Here is a 10,173-nt window from a genome sequence, read left to right on the forward strand (position 1 = left end):
CTGGGCACTTCTGATTTATTTTTTTCGAGCCAAAACACGACAGCAGTTGTGGCGATAGCGTACGGCCCGTCATCTGTAGCGATGAAGCACGCTACGCCGTGCATTACTGACGCGACGATGGGGCAACAACCGTCGACCACAGTGTGTTTGTACAATCGTATAATCGCGTGCTTCGTAAAAAGCGTCATTTCCCGCGATCTATGCGTGTTTCGTCTCGTTTCTCGCCGTGCTGCACCGGTGCGTCGGAACAGCGGCCACGCTGAAACAGTCCTTGTTTTCTTGCCTTTTCTTGTTTTTCTTATCTTTCTTTTTCAGGATGGTTGTCTGTAATAGATCCATTGAGACCCGTTTCGAAGAATTTTAGTATAGGTGACGGCTGTTGATAATTATGCCCATGTTTGCTGCATACAAAGTTAAGCACGAAATTAAAAAAAAGAAGGCCTGGCCTTACTCAAAGTTGTAAAAGAAAAAAAAAAGGAAAATAAGGGAGGAGTAAGAACAAAAAGGACTCGGGCTCGTCCGGGATTTGAACCCGGGACCTCTCGCACCCGAAGCGAGAATCATACCCCTAGACCAATGAGCCGAGCTGGTTTCCCTTACACCGCTATATGATGTCTAAAAGGAGAGATAAGCGTGCCACCCGCTGAAATTGAAGCGAGTAGTCTGCGCGTCAATGCAGAAAAAAACATGTTTTGACCAGTTCATGCGAACAGCAGTTTTTGCTATTTACACAGTATTCGCATAGCGTGACTTCCTAGTGAAAAAAAAAAAAATAGAAATACTGTGAACTAACAATGGTACAAAGGACGGCCATGCATCACAAAAACGCACTTGCGAACTTGTGCGGCAAGAGACACAGGTCACCTCAGAACGACAAGGCATAGCAAGAAACGAAAAAAAAGAAGAAGAAAGCCAACAAGAAAAAAAAGGAGGGATAAAAAATAAGAATAAACGACGAGCAAGCGTTCGCGAGACTCGCAGAAGCAGCGCGTGCCTTTCGCAGTAAAAGTGAAGGACGACGCTTTTCTGACATTCTTATTACTGATTTATTTCCTCTTGTGCTTACCTGAATCCTCGGACAACATTGCTGTTAGCAGCCTGAGTTTTTCACAATTATATGCATATAGTTGAATACTGATAAGAGCGCTTGGCAACTGCAAAGTTATGTGAAAGAATCCAGGTTGAAAAACATCACAAATTTATTTTCGACGTTACGGTCGGTCCGCAGCCAAAACGGTCAAAATAAATTTGTTATGTTTTTCAACGCGTATTCCTTCAAATATATCTGTTTATATATGGAGGAGGAGGAGTAAAAAACTTTATTCTGGTCCTGTACAAGGTGTTGCCACCTGCCTGGCTAGTCCCATGTCGGGACCGGGAGGTCAAGCCTCCTAGCCCTATCACGGGCGTACTGGACAGCCAGGACTTGAGGGATACGATCTGAAGATCTGATCATTCCTAAAAACCGATTCCGGGAAATGCCAGGGCCGAGCGACCCACACTCCCAGAGCAGATGTTCAAGCGTGCACATCTCCTTTTCGCATGCTTTGCATAAAATATTCATGTCTGTAATGTCATACCATTCCTTTATTTGTGCAGGTGATTGTGTTTGTAATTGCCTAAGTGTAACTGCTTGTGCTCTGCTTAGCCTGTAGTGAGGGGGTGGAAACTCCCTCCTTTCCATGTAGTAATGTTTTGTAATTTCATTGTATGTAATGAGCGTATCTCTCTGTAGGTTCTCCAATCCAGCAGAATCAAAACCATATGTAAAAGCGGCCCGGTCTGTAAGGTCGCGGGCGACGCTGTTGGCCGATTCATTTGGATTGACAGGAATGTCCTCAAGTGAACCAAGGTGTGCCGGGAACCAGTAAATGTAACGCGTAACATTTGTTTGCATTTGGTTAATTATTCTAGCAGCCTGTGGGGCAATCTTTCCCCTATTGAAAGCTCTAATAGCTGTTTTCGAGTCACTGTATATTTCTGTGAATCTATCGTCTGTTAGTGCCAATGCAATGGCAACTTGTTCAGCGACTTCAGGTTTGCTAGTGTAGACCGTGGCGCAGTTGGTGCATTTGCCCTGATGATCCACTACCGCCGCCGCGAACTTAGTTCGATCCTTGTAGGCAGCCGAATCCACAAAGCAGGCTCCTCTGCCCCCTTTATCCATTTTCTTGATTAACGCCCTGTCTCGTGCAACTCTCCTGTTGATGTTATGTTTTGGGTGCATATTCCTGGGTAGCGGTGCGACAATTATGTTGTCTGCGAAATCTTGATGAACTTTAGTGTAATTTGCTGGATCCGTAATGGGGTTGATCATGATCTTGTCCAGGATTGATCTTCCCGTGCTGGTTGTAGATAATCTCGCTATTTGTGATGTTTCTTGGGCCTCCGCGATCTCCATAGTCGTGTTGTGTATTCCTAACTTGAGCAATTTTTCAGTGCTGGTTCGAATTGGGAGCCCCAATGCGCTTTTAACAACCTTCTTGATCGCTGCGTCAAGCTTCTTGAGTTGAACCTGCGTCCAGTTGTACATGGCAGCGGCGTATGAGATATGACAGAGTACGAAAGAGTTGATTAACCTGATGAGGTTATCTTCTTTCACGCCCTTGTGTCTTCCTGCCAGGCGTCTGATCATCCTGTACGCGTTATCCGTTTTAAGGGTGATTTTCTTGACTTCCGTATGGTTTCCACCGTTGGCATCAATGAAAAAGCCTAGTACCCTGATCACGTTGACTCTGGGTATATTGACACCATTTTCTGTATGTAGGTATACATTGGTTTCCGATAGAGGTTTCCAGCCCTTAGGCCTGCCCCCTTTTTCCCGTCTGTAAAGTAGCAACTCCGATTTATGTGGGGAGCACCTGAGTCCAGTAGGTCTCAGGTATTCCTCCACCGTCTTGATCGCTTCAGTCAGTGCGTCCTGTATCTGCCCTTCACTGCCACCAGCACACCATACACTGAGATCATCAGCATATATGGTATGGTCAATGCCCTTAATGTTGCGCAGCTTTCTGGACAGACCAATCATGCACAGTTTGAAAAGGACGGGAGAGATCATCGATCCTTGGGGGGTTCCTCGATCTCCGAGCTGAAACACTTCGGAGTATGTGTCGTCGTCCTTTATCTTCGCTGTGCGTGCTTCGAGAAAGGATTTGATGTATTTAAACATCCTCAATCCCAGTCCAATGTCTTCTATCGTTTTGAGGATGTACTCATGCTTGATGCTGTCGAACGCTTTTTCCAAGTCTATTTCTAGAATATCCGTCGAGTATGTGGTGTTTAATTTGCTTCATGGCATCCTGCGTGCAAAGTGCGGACCTAAAACCCAGCATGTTGTGAGTGTATATATTATTTTTCTCTAAGTGCTCTTTTAGCCTATTAAGGATTGCGTGCTCAGCAACCTTCCCCACGCATGATGTAAGAGATATTGGCCTTAAGTTGTCCAAGCTTGGAGGTTTACCCGGTTTCGGTATTAGTATAACTTGGGAAGTTTTCCATTCGTCTGGGACCTCGCCTGAAATCCATGCTTCATTGATGAAGTCTTTCAGTGATTCAATTGACGGCTCATCGAGATTGCTAAGTGATCTGTTTGTTACTCCATCAGGACCGGGGGCTGACTTTCGATTTAGTTCACTTAACACCCTCCGGATTTCGGATGTGGTGAAGGGTTGGTCGAGCTCAGGTTGAGCGGCTCCCCTGTATTCTGATGGAAGTGGTTGGTCCTGCTCATTTCTAACTGGTAGGTATTTGTCAACTAGTTGTTTGGTAACTGTTTCGATGGGCTGATCCTTAAGGGCTACGTGTATAGCTCGGACAAGGCTGTGTCTCTGGTTGGCTTTCGTGCCTTCTTCATCCAGCAGATACTTGATCAATTTCCACGCCTTGCCGTTCCTTATTGATGATGATGATGATGATGATGTGTTGTGTTTAGTGGCGCAAGGGCCAGGTTTGGCCAAAGAGCGCCATGACAAGTGTTAATGTTGATGTATTATGGAAGATGTGACTTGGCTGTAAAGTGGCCTAAAAATAGTCGCTGTAAAGTGCGTAAAATCTACGTGCTATAATATTATGGCGATGATTAATGAAGAAAACTATGACCATTAAAATCCATCGTAGGAGAATGATGCAAAATGGAAAATGTATAAGATAGTAAAATTACTTGGAGCACTGCTGCCTCGCCAGAGCCCTTGAAACACAAGGGCCTAGAGGCGCGTGCTATACGAAAGAGCTATCACAGCGGTATCCTCTGAAGAGAGGACCCGCTACGAACATGTGGGGCTAAGAACATGCAAGACAACATCTTTCAGGAAGCCCAGGACTGCGCTGGAGTCAAACAGCGGTTCTGGGCCGAGTAACATCACTGGATGAAGGGGGATGTGCTGGCGGTATGCTAAGGGAAAATGTTTCTTTCTTTCAGATTCGGCTGCCCGACACTCCAGAAGGACGTGGAGGACGGTCAGCCTCTCCCCGCATCTACCACAGGTTGGAGGCTCGTTTCCGGTGAGTAAAAAGTTATGTGTGCCAAATGTGTGTCCTATTCTTAGACGACAAAATAGGACATCTGTCCGGCGTGATTTTGTTACGGAAGGCCAGAATCCTAACTGTGGCTTTATCACGTGGAGCTTATTATTTGTTTCCGCGTCCCATAGGCGTTGCCACTGGTTCCGTAGTTTCCTCCGTAAGAAGGGCTTCAGGTCTGTGACAGGAACTGCAGCGGTGGGATTAGCAGAATATGATGCAACTGACGTGGCCATCTGGTCCGCCAGAACGTTACCTTCGATGCCCCTATGACCTGGCACCCAGCATATGATGACATGCTGATTACCTACATACGCTTTACACAGAGCAGAATAGAGTTCGTTAATTACCGGATTTTTGTGGTTAGAGAATGCCATCAAGGCCTTCACAACACTAAGGGAATCCGTATATATGACTGCTTTCTGGAGTTTTGATTTCCTGATATGCTTCACAGCCGACAATAGTGCGTAGGCCTCAGCCGTAAAGATACTAGTTTCCGCATGCAGTACATCGGTTTCCGAGAAGGATGGCCCGACGGCTGCGTAGGACACCCCGTCGTGTGACTTCGATGCGTCTGTGTAGAACTCCGTGCAGGAGTGTTTGTGTTGGAGTTCCCGGAAATGCATTTGGATTTCAATGTCTGAAGCGTGCTTTGTAACTTGAACGAAAGATGTGTCGCATTGTATCAGCTGCCACTCCCAAGGAGGTAGCAGCTTGGCTGGATGCATTAGGCGAAGCTCGAGGAGTGGAATTTGCATTTCTTCACTAAGCTCCCTCACACGCAGCGAGAAAGGCTGTCTTACGGAGGGACGATTGCGAAAGAGTGTAGCGTATGTCATCTCGTTAACGGTATGATAACACGGATGTTGAGGATTAGAGTGGACTTTCAAAAAATATGTTTGGCTGATGTATGTTCTCTGGATATGAAGTGACCACTCATTCGATTCTGCATATAAACTTTGTATGTGTTCCTTATTTGCCCATCGATTGACTCACAAAACTCGTCCCACTGTTGCTGGCAGAGGGTGTTACAGTCTTGTTCGATTTGTTTGTTAAGTTCTGCGATTCTTTTTCTCAGCCTACGATTTAGCCTTTGGGCCCGCCACCTTCGGGTTATGGCTTCCTTGGCTTCTATTATTAAGTGGGCAAGTTTCGAGTCCATTATCTCTACATTAGTGTCTGTAACAAACCTTTTGGACGCTGTTTTGATGTCCCTTCTGATGCCCTCACACCAGTCTCTGAGATTGAGTTTGGTGGTTTCTTTTCCGCTTTGGGCTCTTAACTTACGAAAAAGGTCCCAATCTACTACCTCGAATTCTCGAGTTCGGCCTTTCTCAACTTCCAGTTTGACTTCTATCACGTAATGATTGCTGCCAAAATTCATGTTTGTGTTAGTCCATGAAACATGCTCTGCGTTCTTAATGAACGCAAGGTCAGGTGTGGTGTCTCTGCAGACAGAATTGCCGATCCTTGTGGGATGTGTCTTATCCGTGATTAAGACCAGGTCTAGCTCATCCGCGTGGTTCCACAGATTCCTGCCCTTGACATTCGTCGTAGCGTAGCCCCATAGCTCGTGGGCTGCATTGAAGTCTCCTAATATAATCAGAGGTCTACTTCCAGCTACATTAGTAGCCTTTTCGAACAATCTCTTGAACTGTTGTTTCTGGTGTTTCGGATTGCTGTAGACGTTGAGCACGAATAAGCTATTGTTCCTTTGATTTTTGTGTGAAGTTGGAACTACAACCTCAACCATGAGGTACTCTAGGTTTTTGTCTATGATGCCTAAGTCATGTGAAATGTGTGTAAGCTGCTTATTTACAAGCACGTACAGGCCCCTACCAAATGTTTGACACTCTATGGCTCTGTATCCAGTGAGTGTGACATATCTATATCCCGTCTCTTGAAGTGCGATAATTTCCGGTTTATACTGAAGTGACCTAAGGTATTGCTGGATGATGGTACGTTTGTTATTGTACCCCCCGCAATTCCACTGCCATATTCGAAATTCCCTCTTAGTGTGAGCCATATTGCATATTCATCTCCCCCGCCTGGGGAGTAAGTGTAGCTCTGAGGAATGACGACCCGCATTGTTCCCTTACGTCCATTGACATAGTCATCATTTCCAGGGTTTTGATTATTTCGCCGAAAGCATTCAGTCCCTCCTTAGGGTCATTCAGTGCCGTCTGTATTTGGCCTACATTCATTGTCAACTGTGAGACACTGTCCATAAGCAGCTGCATGTTGTCTTTGAAAGACGCCAGCGCTTGTTTGACTTCCTCCATCTGTGTTTCAGTGTTCTTGAGCTTACTTTCAACAGCCCTACGCTTGGCTGACATAGGTCCCTCACCAGTAGGCGCGGGGACTGGGGATTCATTGCGTGTATTAGTGCTTTCTTTGTTTTCTGCTTGTTTAGCCTCGCTTAAGAGTTTCCTTATTGCCGTCATCTCTCTAATCATTTTCTGATTCATTTCTTTTAGTTCTGCATTCTCTTTCTTAAGTCTTTCTATTTCACGATCCCTACTTTGCTCTGGGGGTGGGTCACAAAGCATGGCACTTACCGGATCGGTACGCGCGTCGTCGGCCCAGATAAGTCTTGTCTTATTGGTGTCCTGGTGAGGCAGCGTCTTGTCCGCTATAGCCGTTCCCTTGACTTTGTCAGCCCACGTGGAACCGTTGCTTCCTTCCCCGGGTTTCGATGCAGCCTGTTGACTGCGATCTCTTGATCCGGATCGCGCCCTGGATTGGAATCTGGATCTGGGTCCGGATCTGGACACGCTTCTTGCTCAGGAGCGTGAGCGACTGCGGGACCTGGACCTGCCGCGGGACCTTGATCTCGGCGGCGGGTCGTCATGGTCCTTGTTGACGTTGGTTGCTAGCGCTCTTTCGTTTCTCCGTTTTCTGACCACGTATGGAGTTGTATAGCGCTGCTTACACATTTTGTCCGCCGTTGGGTGTGGGCCACCACACAGTTCACACCTGGGTTGGCACTTATGTTCGTCAGTCGGATTCACTGCACCACAGCCTCGGCATATTCTCTCTTGCGGAAACGGGCACACGTCAGCTCTGTGACCGAGCCGACCGCAAGCGTAGCATACGTCGAGTTGTTTCTTGTATAGTCGTGGAACGCCAGGTAGCGTCGAGGAGTGAAGACGTGTTTACGCCGGCTCCGCGAACAACCAAGGATTCTGGTGGTTTTTCTGGCAAAATGATCTGCGAAAGTGCTAAAATCGATTTTCGGAAGTGACAAGGACCCGGTGGACACAATTGTTTGTGCCTGTGAGTGGATTTTTAGTGATTTTACGGCTAAAAAACTGTGATCGGAGCACAACGCTGCGCTAAGCCTCACCTCGGCTTCGGCATGGCCCCGGCCGTGGACGGCGTCGACGGGCAGCCCCAAGCCAGCGGCGCCTCCCAGAGAAGCGGCGACATGGAAGTGACGGTGGAAGGCAACGAAAAGGACCCTAAGGGATCCGACAACGAAGGATGGTTCACAGTTTTGGCGAAAAGGAGGCAGAAACCCGTGCCAGCTGGCGCGGAGATGACGCTCGGACGCTCGGCGGACGCTCGGCGCGACGCGCTCAAGAAGGGAGCAGGGAAGAAGGAAGCGGAGCTATCGGTAGCATCGAACCTACCGAGACTGCCAGCCACGGGCTGGAAAGTGACTCTACGACTACGAGAAGGCCTCTCGGTGCTTCAGAAGGCACCGGAAGTTAGCCTCGGAAGAGCAGTGCGAGAGAGCGCGGGCGTCAGCCTACAAGAAGCCAAGGGAGACCGCTTCGTGATAAACACCAAACAAGGTACGATCATCTACCACACATTATCTATGGAGAATGCTAAAAGAATAAGCAAGATAGATAAGATCAGAATCGGAGACAAGGATTACGGGGTCGTCACGTACGTGAACGCACCGGAAAGCTGTGGACGTGGAGTTATTCACGGCATAGAGGAAATGTACTCCGATAAAGAAGTCCTAAGCAACCTCAACGAGGACGAAGGCAACACGACAATTCTAGAAGCAAGAAGAATGGGCAAAACCAGAACTTTCCTCCTAACTTTTGACGACGAGGAAGTTCCACGCAAGGTTTTCTTCATGGGCGCTATTCTCCGGTGCTTCCTATACAAGAAGAGGTACGAAGTATGCTACAAGTGTGGAGGACTCGGGCATAGATCAGACGTGTGTGACAATGACGAACCGAGGTGTAGAGGTTGTGGGGTAACCAGACCACAAGAAGGACATCAATGCGAACCGCAGTGCCAGCTCTGCGGCAAAAACCACGTCACCGGGGATAAGAAGTGCAGGAATTTATTCCGCACCCCGTACATCGTGAAGAAGAGACAATGGGAGCAAAAACAAGCGGCCGAGGAGGCGAACCAAGAGGAACTTAGTAAAAGCAGGCCAAGCGAGAGACCGAGCAGCAGGACCAGGAGCCGCTCGGAGTCCTTCCCGAAGCTACAGACGCCGCAACACCAGACACAACAGAAGGAAACAAGTAACAAGGTGAGCTGGTCAGACAAAGTCTCCCAGGATTCAGAAAAGGATAGAGAAAACCAGGAGCTAAAAGCGCTTATTAAGAGGCAGGAAGAGCAAATCAGAATACTGATTGACGATAGGAAAAAGGAGAGAGAAGAATTTTTAAAGATAATCGAGGAGATGAAAAAAGAGAAGGGTGGAAACAGTACGAGACAGGAAGAGAGTGTAGGGGACAAAGAGCCCAAAACAGATCGGCCCCCGCTCAAAAAGAAGAGAACGGGAGAGACAGACTCAGACAGTAAGATGGACAAAGTTACTCAGGATATTACTCTGGTGAACGGAGCTATGATGCAATTCATGGAACAAACTCGAGCGGAATTTGAAAAACACGACATCGCCCTCAAAGCAGAATTTGAGAAACGCGATTTCGCTTTAAAAGCTGAATTCGATTGGTTTAGAACACAATTAATTAACATTCAAAATGCATTGGCAAAATAACACGATCTGGCAGTGGAATTGTAGGGGCTTCCTGAAAAAGAGAGCCGTCCTACAAACATTCCTAACTAACATCGATAAACCAGACGTCATTGCGTTGCAAGAGTGTGGGAAAAATGCAAAATTGGCCGGCTACACAGCCTACACTGGGCAAGGAGAGAACCGGCAGACAGCTATTTTAGTTAAAAGAAACTTAGCCGCAGTCCTACACGAGACTGACACAAATAAGATTGATCACGTCCTAATTGAACTAGTACCGAGGAAAAGAAAAGATAGGAGCCTGTACGTTCTCAACGTATACAGCTCTCCTAAGCAAAAAAAGAATTGTGGCTTCGATCAGCTCATCGAAAGGTCCAAAAACATTGCAGGCAACAGCCCCATAGTCATAGTCGGAGACTTCAACGCGCAGCACACGGCTTGGGGGTACAAAACCTCGCAACAAAAAGGCAGAGAATTATGGGATACTATCTCCAAGCATGGACTAACCCTACTAACAGATCCACAAATTCCGACGAGAAAAGGAAATAGCGTTTCCAGGGACACCACACCGGACCTTACGCTCATAGGGGGACACATAACCGCACGATGGTGTAACACGGGAGAGGACTTGGGGAGCGACCACAGAATTATAGAGACGGTGGTAGAACACGGCATACCAACTCCCAAACCCAAGCAGATCGAAGCGGTAA

The 10,173-nt window shown here is 47.3% G+C and overlaps 1 non-coding gene across 1 annotated transcript; it reads right to left on the reverse strand.

Moving 5' to 3' along the window:
* Nucleotides 1–511: 511 nt before the first annotated feature.
* On the reverse strand, nt 512–583 carry TRNAP-CGG (transfer RNA proline (anticodon CGG)). Its single transcript has one exon. It is a non-coding gene; the product is annotated as a tRNA-Pro (tRNA).
* Nucleotides 584–10,173: the final 9,590 nt, after the last annotated feature.

This window comes from Dermacentor andersoni, chromosome 7 (genome assembly GCF_023375885.2).
Source record: "Dermacentor andersoni chromosome 7, qqDerAnde1_hic_scaffold, whole genome shotgun sequence".
NCBI lineage: Eukaryota > Metazoa > Arthropoda > Arachnida > Ixodida > Ixodidae > Dermacentor > Dermacentor andersoni.